The sequence below is a fragment of the Lynx rufus genome, unplaced genomic scaffold, assembly GCF_022079265.1.
Source record: "Lynx rufus isolate CCGP_SWC_20201006 ecotype Redwood Valley unplaced genomic scaffold, mLynRuf1.p SCAF_1, whole genome shotgun sequence".
NCBI classification, from domain to species: Eukaryota; Metazoa; Chordata; class Mammalia; order Carnivora; family Felidae; genus Lynx; species Lynx rufus.
The window spans coordinates 204,759,988-204,774,524 of NW_025814823.1; positions in this window are offsets into that span (position 1 = coordinate 204,759,988).

Here is a 14,537-nt window from a genome sequence, read left to right on the forward strand (position 1 = left end):
AGATAAATGATTTAGTACATGATGCTTGTGGAGACTGACCCAAAAGGTGGCTCAGGTAGGCGTTAGCTCATCCAACACCCAAAATTCTCCATCAGATGTCTCCATTCTTTGATATTCATATTTTCTTAAATTAATATAAAGTGCCATGCCGACTAACACAGAGGCTCACATCTTTTCCAGTAATATTACTACCCTAAGACCCATACATATAGAAATTCTAAAGTCACTGTTGGGTGTTTAGACATGCACATATGTACGTATGTATGTATGTGTCCACAGAAAAAGTATTTGCATATTCACAGTAAAAGATCTGGACTGAACTAGTGGATGACAACCCGAAGGGGCAGAGTAATGAAGGGAGGGTATGGTAGAGGCTGTGAGTTGTCCCATCTCTATTGGTTCTTTGTTATGGCACTGATTCTTAGCTCTGACCCACATCAAAGTCACCATAGAGCTTTTTTTAAATGGGTAATCCCAAGCCCTGCTCCCAAAGATGCAGACTTCATTGATCTTGAGAGAGGGCATGGTTTTTTGTGTGTTTTTAAGTTTCTCAGGTGATTCTATTGCATAGCCAGCTTTGAAAAACACTATTCTATGACAAAGTTTTGTCTGGGAACACTGCTATCCAACTGATATATTTCCCAGTCTCCCTTCTAGTTTGGCTTGGCCACGTGTCTGAGTTCTGATCATGAGCTGTGAGGAAAAGTGATAAATGCAATACCAGGTTGTGCCTTTAAGTTTCTATCTATCTATCTATCATCTTTCTTTTTCTCTCTCTCTCTCACTTTCTTTCTTTCTTTCGTCTCTATTTATTGAGAGAGTGCAAGCAGGGGAGGGGCTGAGAGCAAGGGAGGGAGAGAATCCCAAGCAGGCCTGGCATGGAGTCCAACACTCACGACCATAATCAAGAGTTGAACATTTAACTGACTGAGCCACTCAAGCGCCCCCAGGTTGTGCCTTTAAAAGGAAAGAAACATGTCATTCTCCTCTTCATTTTTCCCTTCTTCTTGTAGGTTGGAATATGGATATGACAGTGTAAATGGAAATAGCCATCTTAGACCAAGATGGAAGCCATGAATTGGGAATGGCAGAGCCACAAGACAGGAGGAACCTGGGCCCGCAACACAACACAGCCACCATATCAGCCCTGGATTGCTTACTAGTAGATTTGGTTGTGAGAGAATTAAGATTCTACCTTTTTTAAGTCTCCGTTGTTTTGACCTTTGCTAAAGCAACTTAATGTTTACACAACCTAATGTTATATAATGTTTATAATGTTTACAAAATGAACTTGTTTCATTTCTTACTTCCTAGGTTTCTGTATTGTTTGAATGTTTTAGAACATGTATAATTACTTTAAAAATTAGAAATGTACATATCTATAGATAGAAAGTACCTGGGTCAAGGAGAGAATAAGAACTGCAGACGTCAGATACTGGTTTTCTGATATCCCAAAATATTCCAAATTATTTATACTTTCATACACAGAAAATTGACAAATATTTATTGAGGACTGGTCATATGAAAGAAACTAAGGTTATATGAATAACTATGTTGCTGTTTTTAAAAGCACCACATTTACTTAATTTACTTATGAGTAACAAATTAATTTCAACAAAATAATACCATCTATACTTTTCAAGTAATATTGTTAATCTAAATTTCATTGGTTTGAAGTTTTGTTTGTATTTAACTTGATAAAATTTGTTTTGCTTCACAGCTGTATACAAGCTATAAGGAAAAAGACTTAGGGTTAGAAAGAGATTAGGGTCTAGACCTTCCCACTAAATGCCTGTGTGACCTTAAGCAAGTCCCTTCCCCTCTCTGGGCTTCAGTTTCTCTACTGGCAAGTGAGAGTGATGGACCCCATGATGTCTACAGAATCCTTCCCTGTCCTGAGATTCTTGATTTTAACATAGGAAAAAAGCCCTCCTGAAGTCCAAGTGTCACATTGCCCCCTTCTGGACCTTTGTAACATTCACCTGAATGAGATTATTAAAAACCCATAAGCCTACATGATGATGCTGAATATATTTTAGTCCAACTCCTTCCCCCTCACAAACAATTTAGAAAACCCAGTTTGAGTATTTTCCAATAGAAGTAATAGAAGACGAGCCAGGAAAGAGATAGGGCAAAAAGCATTAAAGGAGCAGGTGCAGGTGTTGATATGGTGGTGGGGGTGGACTCAGGACACAGTAGTTATCTCCATCTCTTCTCCCAATATAATAAGTGGTATTGGCTGATCTTTATCAAATGCCTACTATGTGCCAAAAACCAATTTTTTAACCGATTAAAAAAATCCTTCCAACAATTCTTCCAGCCAGGCCAAGAACATCTGTGTCCTGAGCGGCTCCTGATTATTCCCACAATTACGCCCTTTTTCCTCTAAGTCTTTCCCATCCTATGAAGATGGTTCCTTTCTTATTTCCTTCTAGAAGCATTCTTGACTACTTCATACGGCCCCACCACTATCCTGGAGCACTTGAGACCTGCATCTCATAATCTGGTCCTTGACTTCATGATTTTTCCATCTCGTGGGAGTCAAGCCTTCCCACAAACTCTCCTTGACAGCAGGGTCCATGTGCAGGGCATCACGTCCACCCTCTCCCATTCCCCATCACCTAGAACAGTGCTGCTCGCATGGGGCTTGACTCACAAGATGACTATCTCTACTGCATCCTCCAACTACTTCCTCTGTAGAGGAAATTGCTTGTACTTTGGGTAGCAATCGCTCATATTTACTCTAAAGTAGAAAGATCAAGCTTCTGATTTTCTTCTCCAAATGTGCTTCTTTCACATCTTGGTAAATTGCAACACATCTTTATAGCTGAAGCCAAAACCCTTGATTCTTCTTTTTACCTTATGTCTTGTGTTCAATTTGTCAGCAAATCTTCTTGGCTCTACCTTCAAAATATATTCAGAACGGGATCATTTTATCCCATTATTACCCAAATCACAGTCATCCCATTATTACCAGAGTCCAAGCCACAGCCGGGTTTAATTTGATTACAGTTGTGGTCTTTACAGCTGGTTTCAGAGCTTCTGTCTTTACCTGCCCCCTGCCGACCCCCAACATGGTCTGTCTTGAACACAACATCTGGGAAGATGCTTCTAAAAGATGTCAGATCAGGGACGCCTGGGTGGCTCAGTCAGTTAAACATCTGGCTCTTGATCTCAGCTCAAGTCATGATCTCATGGTTCGTGAGATTGAGCCGCCCCATGTTGGGCTCTGTGCTGACAGCTCAGAGCCTGCTTGGGATTCTCTCTCCCTCTCTCTCCACCTTGCTCCTCACTGGCATGCACATGCTCTCTCTCTCTTTCTCAAAATAAATCAACTTACAAGTAAATAAATAAAGGATGTCCAATCACTTCTCCATTCCAACCCTTTTGGTGGCTTCCCTTCTTCCTCAGAATAAAAGCCAAGACCCTTAAAATGGCCTTCAAAGCTCTGTCCAAGGTGGTCCTCCCTCCGGCATCATCTCCAGTCTCCCTTTCACCTACTCCACTCCAGCCACACTGGCCTTCTCGCTCTTCCTTGAGGGTATCAGGCCTGCTCCTACCTTCTGCAAACTCCTCCTTACCCTTTAAGGATCACTTTAAGTATTACCTCTTTCAGGAATCTTCCCCCCATCCGCCCACCTTAAACCTGGTGGAGTTCTCGTTTGTACTTCCAACATCTGTGGCTAGTACTGTGATTTTCTCCATCTTTTTGTACTATTATGACTTCTACATCAGACTGTTCATCTCATCAGATTGTAAGCCCATTAAGGGTAGTAATTGTGTTTGACTTATTTAAACTATATTCATAAGAGCTACAGTAATCAAGATGGTGTGTAAGGATAGACCAATAGATCACAATAAAGAGTCCAGAAATTGACCTACACATACATGGTCAGTTGTTTTTCCACCAAGGCACCAAGCCAATTTAATGGGGAGAAGGAAGTCTTTTTTTAACAAATGGTGCTGAATCAACTAGATGTCTGTGTAAATAAAAGTTGAACCTTGACTTTTATCCTATACCATACACAAAAATGAATTTGAGATGGATCATTGACTTAAAACCTAGGACCAAAAAGTTTCCGGAAGCATACACGGGATAATAAATCCATGACGCTGAAGCAGGGCAAGCTTTTTGGACTAGATACAAAAAGCACAAACCATAGAAAAGAAAAAATTTGGTTAGTTCGACATCATCAGACTTAAAATTTTCTGGGTTATCGAAAGATACCATTAAGAAAACCAATAGAGAAATCACAGACTACACTAAAAATCTAGGGCTCTAAACAGCATCTGGCACACAATACATGCTCAATTAAGTATTTGTTGAACACATGTATAAAAGACCTGCCTCCTTCTTGTCACAACATACAGCTATCCTGACAGGTGCAAGAGATGTCAACACTCTGTTGAGTGGGCAGTGCCGGTTAGAGGGAAAATCTATCCTACTGGAGGGAAAGAAAAGTTATCAAGGCTATTTATCAGTTGAGATAAAATGTGTCAAGTCAGCAAACTCAAGAGCTTGTCTACAGGTTACAAGGACCTGTAGTGAATCACACAAAATAAGGAGTCGGTAACTGCAGAACATTCACATGAGTAAATTAGCTAAAAATACAGGTGGAATTTCACCAAATGGAGCAGGAAGCATATACCTCCTTCCTCATTGCCTCAGTAATGCCAATGATGTTATAATGAGAACTAGAGACACTGAAACTAGCACATGATGGTGAAGCTACCAATGTTCTACCTAGAGGAAGTGGAGGAGTTTTATCAACAAAACAAGGGGTCAGGAAGGAAAAAAATTTCATTGGGTAAAAAGGGTTAAATTGATCCTATATGCTTAAGAAACTGCTTCTGGGCATGGCATAGACCGAGGCTAAACATACATTCTGGTTTGCATAAGACTGTCTAAGCGTGTCCTGATGCAATTAACAGCAGCTGCTTTTTCACTCTCAAAAGTGTCCTTGTTTCCATATATAATATGATCATCCTACTTATATGTGGCATTCCTTCCTCTTACTTTGTTTGTTTTCTTCTTCCTCTTATTTGGGTAGTCACTGAGGATAAGAATAATCACGTAGTTGCATATCGGTTGTATTATTTGTTTTACCTGTTAGCATCACTCTCTGGAAGGAACCTCAGGCCAAATGAGAGTGAGTGTTCATTCTGATGACCAGTGTAAGACTGGGTTGAGCAACTATACAAGCTGGTGTTTAAATTGCTTCCCTGCTCCCTACTCTAAACAGGTGAGCTGGGCAGGGGGAGTCTTCAGTGTTATTATATAGTTCTATTTTATTCCGAAAAGCACCAACTTTTTAATCAATATTTTAACCCACAATTTAATTTAAACCACAATATATTATTCATCGGGACTCTCTTTTAAAGACATGGAAATTGAGGCATGGAATGATCTAGTTAAATGACTTGTTTGGGATCATAATCTGGGGTAAAATTATCAGATGAGACTCCTATTTATGATCAATTTATTTTCAGTTCACCCTCACCACCATCATTCATTCAACAAACACGTATTAAACACCTATTATGTGCCATCAACATCTTCTCCACACGATGCGTTATTCAGGACCCTAAGTCCTGGATAGTCACTGCATACGCATGGTCTAACATAGGCAATCTGTTGCTGAGAAAAGAATGTCAGGTGCTAATGTTCAATGTTTGAAGTAAGTTCCATGCTTCTACTAAAAAAAAAAAAAAAAAAAAAAAAAAAAAAAAAAAAAAATTGACCAGAAGGAACCTGCAGTTCTACAGTAAGACAAATCTTTTTTTTTCAAGTTTATTTATTTATTTTTGGAGAGAGTGAGAGAAAGAGAGCACAAGCAGGTGAGGGGCAGAGAGAAGGACAGACGGAATCCCAAGCAGTTTCCGCACCATCAGCGCAGAGCCAATGCAGGGCTTGAACTCATGAACTGTGAGATCATGACCTGAGCTGAGATCAAGATTTGGACACTTGGCCGACTGAACCACCCCGGTGCCCCTGCAGTAAGACAAATCTTACTTGTACTCCCGATTTGTACTTTCGGGGTCCAAGCAATAGTGGGTTATGGAGCACTTTGATGGGCAGAGGGAAGAGGTTCTTACATCCAGTAATGGAAATAACATTCAACCTTTCTACTGTATCTTTGTAATCTAAATATCTTTTGTAAGTCTCAAAACGAATCCTTCAGGGGCACCTGGGTGGCTCAGTCGGGTAAACATCTGACTCTTGGTTTCAGCTCAGGTCATGGTCTCACAGTTCGTGAGTTCGAGCCCCATGTTAGGCTCTGCGCTAAGAGCATGGAACTTACTTGGGATTCTCTCTCCCTCTCTCTCTGCCCCCTCCCTGGCTCTTGGTAGCTCTCTCTCTCTCTCTCTCTCTCTCTCCTTCTCTCTCTTAAAATAAATACATAAACTTTAAAAAAGAATGTTTCATGATGCTGCTCTTTTACATGATAAAACCAACTACAGTCTTTAATTAGTATTTTGAATGGCTCATACATTTACATTAACAGCATCACCTTTGGTGTCTTTGATTCCTGAGCCAATTGATCTGCCACAGCTTTGAAATCTCAGACAGCAATCCATTCATATTAACCTAATTTGAAAATAAATCAACTGCTTTCCAGCCCTCTGAATTATGAGGGCTCCTCTCTGTTCTGGTAACCTCTGGAATGGAGTTGGTTTTTAAAGGTAGAAAACAGCTCTTTGCCATAGTAATCATTTAACAAAATGAATACATAAGAAGAGGGTTGTTTCTTCTTAACAGCTCAAGCTTCAAAATCAATTCATATATACATAAATGGCTGCTACTAAGAAAATTTCTAGGTAGGTAGCTAGGTACTATGGATAATGGGAACTTTAAAATTGCATTGAAATTTACTAGATGATCTCAATTAACTATTGTGGTCTTTGTTTAATAATAATTGTTACAGCAATAATAATAGCTAGCTCTTATATATTACATATTACATGGTAGGCAATATCTTATGTGCTTTATGTGTACTAAAGATTTAATCTAGAAGTCTGGGAGGTAAGTATTAATATCTCTACAGAAAAGGGAGGTTTAATCAGCATAGGGAGGTCATCAGGCAACTCTACCCATCTGGGATTCAAACCCAGTCAGTGAGGCTTCAGTCTTGGGCATCTTAACCACTATAAAGGGCTATATAGTTATTTCCAGAATGTTCTTACAACAGTGAAGTACATTTTTTTGTTTAGGGTTTAACATTTGGCATAAGGAAAGTTGAATACGTTGTTATATCCATCTCTAGTCTAGTACAAAGCAGGCTTTCAATAGGTGTTGTGGGTGAATGAATGAGTTAATTAAGTCTAGAATTATCATAGGCTTCCTCTTAGTTACCTGTCTATTACCAATAGTTTCCTTCTTCCTCTTCTTTTTTTTTTTTTTTAATTTTTTTTTTTCTTCAACGTTTTTATTTATTTTTGGGACAGACAGAGACAGAGCATGAACGGGGGAGGGGCAGAGAGAGAGGGAGACACAGAATCGGAAACAGGCTCCAGGCTCTGAGCCATCAGCCCAGAGCCTGACGCGGGGCTCAAACTCACGGACCGTGAGATCGTGACCTGGCTGAAGTCGGACGCTCAACCGACTGCGCCACCCAGGCGCCCCTCCTTCTTCCTCTTCTTATTGCCCACCCTCCACCCTACCAACTTGGTTAATGATAAATTTATCCTGTCTTCCCTCTGCTAAGTCCTAACCAACAGGCTTGTACTTCTCATCTTTCAGTGATCGGACATCCTGCTGAGAACACACAAAGGCAGCTGACAATCCAGGGGGGTCTGTCAGCCCAGAAGAAGCACCAGGGTCACTGAGAAGAAGCAGAGATTGTCCATTTGGGGAGCACAGGGACTTCTAAGACTGAAACTCTCTTGCCTCATCCCCCAAGATCTGCACCAGCCATAGGATGCTTCACTTATTCATTCAACATTTACTGAGCCTCTCCCAAATGTCAACTGTGCCCGACATCAGACACATCAGACACATAAGACATTGAATGAGAAAGACATTGTCTTACTTTTTACTGTGATCACTACCTCTCCCACAACAGCTCCACAATCATGTAATCTTATTCTCTTAATCTCTTCATTATTGATCTCCATGTCTTTTGGGGATGCTCTCTCTCTCTCTCTCCACTTAGTACCTGCGTGGAGATCATTATTCATTCATTTATGTATTAGGTGAGCACCTACTATGTGACAAAGACTGTTCTAGGTGTAGGGGATATGATAATGAGCAACGTGGAAAGCATTTCTGTACTAACGGGGTTCATAATAACCTCCAAGACTATCTATTCATTCAAGACTATCCTTCATTCTTTCAGTTTCCTTAAAGAACATAAAATTACATAAAGTAACAATTACAACAGTATGTTGCATTTTTAACACATACAGATGTAACAATTATAACAATAATAGCAAAACAAAGGGGAGATGGGAATGGAGCTATAAAGGAGTACAATTTCTAGACCTCACTGCAATTATGTTAGTATAAATTTAAACTAGGTTCTGATAAGTTAAAAATATATTTTAAGCCCTAGAGTAACCTTTCAGAAAATAACTAGAAATATATAGTTAAAAATCATTAAAAGGCAGAAGAATATGCAGAAGAATGAAGTTAGACCTCTACCTCACGCCGTAAACAAAAGTTGTCTCAAAATGCATCAAAGACCCAAATTAAGAGCTAACACTATAAAGCTCTTAGAAGAAAGCATAGGCATAAATCTTCACAACTGTGGGTTAGGCAATCATTTGTCAGCCTGTGACAAAAGTACAAGCAACAAAAACAAAAATAGAAACTGGTCTCATTGATTAAAAACTGTAATGCTTCAAAGGATGCCATCGAGAAAGTGAAATACAACCTGCAGAATGGAGGAAAAAAATTTTTTGCAAATCATGTATCTGGTAAGGGACTTGTATCTAGAATCTAGAAATAGAACGCAATAATAAAAAGATAAATAATCCAATTAAAAACCTGCAAAGGACCTGAATAGACATTTATCTAAGAAGATACATAAATGGTCAATTAACATATGAAAAGATGCTCAACATCATTAGTCACCAGGGAATGCAAAATCATAGTAAGACCTCTTCACACCCACTAGGATGGCTAGAATCAAAAAGACATACTAAAAAGTGTTAGCAAGGATGTGGAGAAACTAGAACCCTTGTATCCTGCTGAGGGGAATGTAAAATGGTTCAGCCCTTTGAAAAACAATTGGTCAGTTTTTAAAAACAGCTGAATATAGTTATCAGCAATTTCACTCCTCGGTATATACCTGTAAGAAATGAAAACATATGTCGACACACAAACTTTTATACAAGTGTTCCTAGCAACATAATTCATAATAGCTAAAAAGTAGAAACACCCAAATATCCATCAACTGATGAAGGGATCAATAAAATGTGGTATATCCAGATGATAGAATATTATTATGCCATCAATAAAAAGAATTGAAGTACTGACATATGCTGTGACATAGACAAACCTTGAAAACATCGTGCTAAGTGAAAGAAACCAGTCACAAAGGACTATATATTGTATGATATGATGTACGTAAACTGTTCAAAATAGGCAAATCTTTAAAAAGAGAAAGCAGATTAGTAGTTGACTGGGGTTTCGGGGAGGGGTTGGGAATGCTGTTAGGCAGAGCAGTGTTTCTTTTTAGGGTAATGAAAATGTCCTAAGATTGATTGTGGTGATGGATGCACAAGTCTGTGAATGTATGAAAAGCCATTGAATCGTATACTTTAAATGAGTAAATTGTATATTTAAAATATATCTCGGGGCGCCTGGGTGGCGCAGTCGGTTAAGCGTCCGACTTCAGCCAGGTCACGATCTCGCGGTCCGTGAGTTCGAGCCCCGCGTCAGGCTCTGGACTGATGGCTCAGAGCCTGGAGCCTGTTTCCGATTCTGTGTCTCCCTCTCTCTCTGCCCCTCCCCCATTCATGCTCTGTCTCTCTCTGTCCCGAAAATAAATAAACGTTGAAAAAAAAATTTAAAATATATCTCAATAAAGCGACTAAAATACACTTAAAATAATGAGAGGAATTAAAATGTTACACTAGGAAATATTCACTTAATGCAGACTACCCAGCCAGCTGCCTCCAAATCTTTTTCCATAACTACCTCGACCATGTTTTGGATTAAATATCCTTCTGCTCCCAGACGATTCGTGTTCTCTTTTCGGCCATTTATATCTCTACCTGTAACTTCCATTCCTGTTCACATTCTTAATAGCTATCTCCCCTTTCTTGCCTACAGGTCTTTGCCCAGACTGTCTAAATGCATAGAATAAAGAATTATGCAATCCTGGAATGTTAGAAATGGAAGACATCTCCATGCTCTTCTCTCCCACCTCTTCATTTCAGAGATGAGAGGACAAAGGCCCAGAGAGGTTATATGACTTGTCCATGGTCTCCAAAATACTTTGTCCTTGCTCACCTTCCCCCAAAAGCCCTCTTTAATTAAGCAAATGTTTCCTTATCTTTCTACCCAACCTCTGATACTTTTCTTTACCGCATTACTCACAGGTATCAAATGCATTGATTACAAGACATCATTCACATTTAAACTCAAATCTTGCATACCAGAGGATAAAAGCAATTCTTTGATCTCTGTAGCCACTACATCTGCTCTCAGCTGCTGCAGCTTTTCATTTGTTGTTACGAGGAACAATTCAAAATTCACGGGAGGCTGGCTCCTATGAGCTCCAAGTTGACTCCTGGCTTGGACAGCCTGGAGAAGACATAGGGATCAACTCCCTGCCTGGTTTCCATAAAGGACACCCCCTCAACTCACCTCACAGAGAACCATTCTTAAGGTCTTCATAAAAGAGCACTTTAGTGCATATAATATATGGCATCTCTACATTTTTAAATGCTCTCAGGAAAGAAAATGGTAACAAAGGGCATTTACATTTCTTTATCCATTTATACCTAGAAGTATACCAGGATCAAAGATTAAGTTGCTTTTTAAAAAACAAATAAGTATTCATCTTGATGGGAAACAGAAAAGCTTCTAGGGGGGCAGGAAATTCATAAATCATGCAGTCATTCTGGACTTTACATGAAGAGAAAATACATCAAAACCCCACTGGCCTTTCATCTGAAGGGAGCCTGATACATAATGATGTAAATCCATTAATGAACATGAGTTGTGGAGTCAAAAATCACACAGGCCTACCTGGCTTGGAAAAGCAAAATAAACTGCTCTGAAAAACAGTATGGAGGTTCCTCAAAAAACTAAAAATAGAATTACCCTATGACCCAGCAATTGCACTACTAGGTATTTATCCAAGGGACACAGGTATGCTGTTTCGAAGGGGCACATGCACCCCAATGTTCATAGCAGCACTATCAACAATAGCCAAAGTATGGAAAGAGCCCAAATGTCCATCGATGGAGGAATGGATAAAGAAGATGTGGTATATATACACAATGGAGGATTACTCACCAATCAAAAAGAATGAAATCTTGCCATTTGCAACTATGTGGATGGAACCGGAGGGTATTATGCTAAGCGAAATTAGTCAGAGAAAGACAAATATCATATGACTTCACTCATATGAGGACTTTAAGATACAAAACAGGTGAACACAAGGGAAAGGAAGCAAAAATGATATAAAAACAGGGAGGGGGACAAAATACAAGAGACTCATAAATATGGAGAACAAACTAAAGGTTACTGGAGGGGTTGTGGGAGGGGGGATGGGCTAAATGAATAAGGGGCACTAAGGAATCTACTCCTGAAATCATTGTTGCACTATATGCGGACTAACTTGACTGTAAATTAAAAAAAATAATAAATTAAAAATAATTAAAAATTTAAATATTAAAAAAAAAAAAGGAGAGTCAGGGCCTTCCCACGTCTGACTGTGCCTCTCCTGCTCCAAGAACTGCTTGGCACAGGCTTCTGCACAGAGGACCTTCGTGATTGAGGAAGAGAAAGGCAAGTGTAATTAGAGACACTTTGTTCCCTAGAGCGGCACCGTTTGGGGGCTGATTGAGGGAGTGATTACACAATGCTGAAGAGGCAGGTTAAGTGCTGCCCACCAGGGAGCCAGGAGGCTTTGGAAGCCAGTTCTGAGAATTACATACTGTTCCATAGTGCTTGCTAATTGACCCGGTATTTCTGGATGAAAAAATTTCCCCAAGGAGAGGTGTTAAAGTAGATAATGAGGATCTCTCATCTCACAGAGCAGTTCAGAGGCAGAGTTTGAGCTCTGGAGACTAGATATTATTTCAGTGCATCAAATGGCAAGAAGATCACCGATTGAACACGAAACGATTCGGTAGGTGCATCAAGGTTTCCACTGTGATTCTCAGCCCACACGCCGCTCTCCCGGCCCTGTACTACCTTAGTTGGAATAATTTTATGAATTATTTATAATTGTAAAGATAAGGCATGTATAGGCGAACAGCCATAAGGCCCACGAAAGGGCACATTTCTGAGAGCTTCATGAAAATAGTCACTCACTATTCACTGAAGCAGGGATCTAGTCATACATAAGGAAAGATATCTGCCAAGTGCAGGAAAAGTTCTGGACCCACGAGTTCCCAACCGTTGACAGTGAAATGAAATTGGGCTGAAGGTGGAGAATCCGAGGAGCTCTATCATATTTTACTCTATATACTTCTGCGTGTGCCGTTTTTACTATGATCACCGCAGAGATTTTCTTGGCCTAGGGGCTAAAAATATACGTTTATCTCTACCAATATCTGGAGGTTGTGGCCTGTCTCTGATGACCATGGATGTAAAAGTGACTCCTCCCCGATATGGTAAACCACTCCCCCCACCACGGACTGAGATGGTCTAGTCCAGTACTCCAAAGTCGCGATTTTTAAAAGTTTGCAATTCAGAAATAAGATGGCTTAGAAAGAAATGAAACCTGGCACCACATTAAATCAAGTGGTTGAAATGGTGACATTGCTTGTACAGAATAGATTCCCAAACAGAAGTAGACACTCAAATATTGGTGATGAACATACATGACACTTAGGGAGCCAGTATCCTGCACAGGGCCTGGAAGACCATGGAGAGGGAGCTAATCCTCTATTCGAGAAGGCATCTGTAAATATTTTGTTGTTTGTTTCTCTTGAAGCTGGGGCTTTGGGAATCCTGAAGAAAACAGTGCAATGAGCCCTGGGCCCAGGATCATGGGGAAAATTCTCTTCTCAGTCCCTGATGCTTTGGTATATTCAGGAACAATCCCAGAGATATATTTAGCTGTTGCCTGGGGCTTTGTTCCCAGACAGATTTGGGGGCTGGGAGTGGGTGGTGCATGACGCTGGGAGAAAGACGAGTCTCTGTCAGGCGGCATCTTCTCTTTTGTGCCACTGAGCAGGAGTCCCAGAGTGAGTAAGGGGACCAGGTTACCTCTGCGTGGAGGAGCACTTGCCAGGGGAGGACAAGCGATGGGTGAGAGGATTGGGAGGCCCAGCTGAGCCCTCCTCTCCTGAGCCAACTTGAGTCAGGAGCCTCATGACAGAGCTGTGCTGAAATGGTGGTTGTGTCGGAGGCTGAATCTGGTCCTGAGGATTTTAAAGTCTGTGAGGGTTCCCAGAGGAGGGCATTTTAAAACACTCTTTGGAGCCTGGACGAAGTGCGAAACATGGAGGGACTCTGCAGGGGGAACAGATGTGAGAGGTGTGCCTGCCTCAGAGGGGCAGTAGCACTCCAAAGGCAGAGCTTGGCCAGTACCCTGTGGGCCCGGTCAGAATCTAAGTGCCATCCCAGGTTTCTCTCTTCCCTTCACCTAGTCCTGTAAGCCCCCCCCACTTCAATACCACCCCAGTCCTTTCACCCATCAGCCTGACTCCTGAACGACTGGATCCCACAGCAGATGGAGAGGCACATGCAGGGACGAGCCAATAAAATCTTAAAATATTTTGAAATTTTATCTTTTTCAAGGCATCTCAATAATCATCATAAGAAAAATCAGAACATGCACTTTATTAGGCATTTTATGGTTATCTTTGCCTAAATTCTAAATTGCATGTTAGGCTGATGAGGGCAATTGCCCCCTAATGGTCTAAATCCTGCCCTGGACCTAGCTGACTGAAACAGCCTCCTGACAGCCTTTCCTGCATGCTGTCTTTCCCAGCTCCACTCTATCCTCCAGGAAACCATCTGCAGGGGCTTTCTAAAATTTAAGTATTACTGCTCTGCTTAAACGAACTTCACTAAAATGAATATGGAACAGGGGCGCCTGGATGGCTCAGTTGATTAAGCATCCAACTCTTGGTTTTGGCTCAGGTCATGATCTCACGGCTTCGTGGGTTCGAGCCCCACATTGGGATCTGTGCTGGCAGTGCGGATCCTGCTTGGGATTCTCTGTTTTCCTTGCTCTCTGCCCCTCCCCTACTTGTGCTGACTCTGTCTTTCTCAAAAGAAATAAGTAGACTTTTAAACAACATTTAAAATGAATATTGGGTGGAATTCAATCTCCATTGCATGGTCTAGAAAGCTCTTCGAGATCTGGCTTTTGACTTTATTTCTAGTCTTATTTCTCATGTCCCCTGCT